General features: G+C 52.0%; 1 long non-coding RNA gene across 1 annotated transcript; it reads right to left on the bottom strand.

The window, feature by feature from the left end:
- Window positions 1-738: 738 nt before the first annotated feature.
- Window positions 739-2407, bottom strand: LOC140619061 (uncharacterized). Its single transcript, XR_012018986.1, has 3 exons — window positions 2322-2407; window positions 1647-1777; window positions 739-903 (listed from the first exon to the last, which is right to left on the bottom strand). It is a non-coding gene; the product is annotated as an uncharacterized lncRNA (long non-coding RNA).
- Between the last annotated feature and the right edge of the window lie 605 nt (window positions 2408-3012).

The raw sequence follows: 3012 nt of genomic DNA on the forward strand, positions 1-3012 counted from the left end.
ATACTCTGGCTCCAAGTCAGGCAGCGCAGCCACCCTGACCATCTCTGGGCTCCAGGCTGAAGACGAGACTGATTATTACTGTACTACGTGTGACAGCAGTCTCAATGCTAGCACAGTGCTCCAGGCCTTTGGAGAGTGAGACAAAAACCTACTTACCACCTGCAAAGTGAGTGAGCGCCCCAGCAGCTGCCTGCTTAGGCTCCCCTTGGGTTCCTGCTGATTCTTCAGTTGATGCCCTGAGCCCAGGTGCATCTTGGGGACCTCCTGGCAATGGCACTTGCGTCATCACCTCTGACCTCAGAGTCACTTAGAGTAGCCCATTGTGCACAGAGGGTGTCAAAGGAAAGAGAAAATTTTGTCCTCGGGATGAGTGACAGGTTCTTTTTGGCTAGTGAACATTCACTTCTCATCTTCTGGTTTTTCAGTAAAAGAAATAATCTTACGTCGTGAAGCTATCATGGTCCTTCAGCCCCATCCTTGTTCTGCTGATGCACATGTCAGCTCTTTTTGCAGCTGGGATCATAATTGCCTTAGCTTCAACCAGAGGACAAGTTATTATTATTTGATGATTGCATGGAACACATAAATCAATGCCACACTCAGAAATATAAAACGTAAAAAAAAAAAAAGCCTTTCGAGAAAAATCCCCACATGAATGTTTATGGAAACTTTATTCATAATCAATACAATTCAAAGGAATAAAAAATTTGCATACTTTTTATACCAGATTTTTATAAAATGACCAGACTTGGGATCCCTGGGTGGCGCAGCGGTTTGGCGCCTGCCTTTGGCCCAGGGCGCGATCCTGGAGACCCGGGATCGGATCCCACGTCGGGCTCCCGGTGCATGGTGCCTGCTTCTCCCTCTGCCTGTGTCTCTGCGCCTCTCTCTCTCTCTCTGTGACTATCATAAATAAATAAAAAAAAATTAAAAAAATAAAATAAAATGACCAGACTTGAATTAAGGAAGATTTACTCCAACCTGATGAATAGTCGTAGAGGGTGATATTAGTCAACATTTAATGAAATAAGTTCTTAAGTTCAAAAACATGCATGAATATTAACTGCACATCTATTCAGGATGAATAACATATAAAAGGCTAAATTCCACATCATGGGAATTTCATTGTGTTTTGGAAGAGGCAGGAATCTAGAGGTGGTAATAGGCCAGGGATTGGCAGAAGGTGGAGGAAGGAGGAAGGTGAATGTGTCAGGTGACTGTATTCGTGGTGATGTCACTCTCCTACACGGCACTGTGATGGTGGCCACACCACACTGCTGTGTTGTCGCAGCTCAGTAAACTGTACCCCAGAGCGACAGCACCCTCGTACAGGCAGAGAATGTCTTCTGGGAGTCTGGGGTCTATGATGGAGCTCACAGGGGAATATCATCCCATCCACTTTCCCAATGAGGTGTGACCCTAGGTCCTACAGCTACAACACTAGATAGTTTGAAAACTAAAGGTTGATTATTTATAAATCTGTAAATTATAGCACACACCTGGGGCCACAGACAGAGGTCATCGGAGAGACAGAGCGAGCCTGTGGCCCCCCACCAAGAGTGTAGACAGAGGCTCAGCTGATAGAGAAGGAGCTCCGAATACAGAGACAGACAGAGACAGAGAGAGACCAGGCCTTGAGGACCCACCTTGGAGTCCATGGGGGCAACACCCCTGATGTCTTTGTCCATGTGGTCCCTGCCCTGGGGATGTTCCTGACCCTGAGCCTCACTCTGATCCTGGAGAAGTAGTGGAGCAGGGGGGACAGTTGGAGACAGTCCTAAGGGAGGAGCCAAAGCAGGGGATTCTGAGCCATTTGGGGTCATGAGGTGCAGCCTCCGGAAGGCTGAGTGTGACCTGGGTGTGGCCTGTCCTCCATGCACAAGGGGTGGGTACCCACAGCACTGGAGGCAGGGGGCTCTGCTCTGGAATCCTCTTCCCTCATCTCAGCCAGTGTGGACCAGGACTGGGGAAGCAGGAGACTGGGAGCCTGTCCCTGGGGTCCATGGGGTGCTGGCAGCTGGGAAGGCAGCCCCTGCCTGAGTCTGGGCCCACGTACCATCTACTATCAGCCCCAGATCTCCTGAGCTCAGAGGGATCCTCCCAGGCCCTTCCCATTACAGGCACCAGGAGAGGAACTGGGAGTGAGGAGCAGTGACCAAGATAATATTCTCCTCCCTCTGGGGACTGAAAGGTTGAGAAACAGCCCCCAGCGCTGCCTCCCTGTGGCTGGGATCCTGGGGATGTTCAGCTCAAGGCAGAGTTGGGGTTCTTCTCCACCCCACTTCTCCATGATGCCCATGTCCTGGGCACTGCAGCCTGACCTTGGACATTCAGCTCATGCTCCTCCATGACTCCTCGTCCCCCTAGGTTGTGAAGGTCTGCAAACCCCCCAACACATGGTCACTGGCCTCAGCCCTCCTGGAACATTTTTATGGGGGAGATGAAGAGGGTCATGTGTCACGTCATTGACAACTGGCTCACCCCTAGAGACCTGGAACAGAGGGGAGGACTAACATCGCCACACACTGCAGGGACGCTGCAGGGAAGGCCTCCGGAGCCAGCCTGGACTGAGGGTCGCTGCCTCCTGGATTCCTTTCCCCTGTCCTGCACCCAGGGAAGGGGTCCAAGGTACCATCCTAGGCTCCTGTCCCCCTACACGGACACATACACCCCAGGGCCTGCTCACCAGGCCTGCACGCTTGGCTCAGGCTGTGGGCACTGATCCTGACGCTCAAGGTCAGGGTCTCCCATTTCTGAGCTAGGAATTCAGTGTTTGTGCTCCTTTGCCAGATCTTCTACTCCTTCATGCTCAGAGAAGCCTCTCCCTACCTGAGGATCCCCTGCAGCAACAGCAGCACCATCTCAGGGGCTCCTCATAGCAGAGACCCCAGTTCACACAGTCCTCTTCCCGCTTCTCTCCCCGCCTTCTCCTGGGACCACAGCCACCAGCATCCCCTCCTGCTGTGCTCCTGCTTCAGGTGCTCTGCCCTGACAACTGGGTATCTTCAGTCC

Source organism: Canis lupus, chromosome 27 (genome assembly GCF_048164855.1).
Source record: "Canis lupus baileyi chromosome 27, mCanLup2.hap1, whole genome shotgun sequence".
NCBI classification, from domain to species: Eukaryota; Metazoa; Chordata; class Mammalia; order Carnivora; family Canidae; genus Canis; species Canis lupus.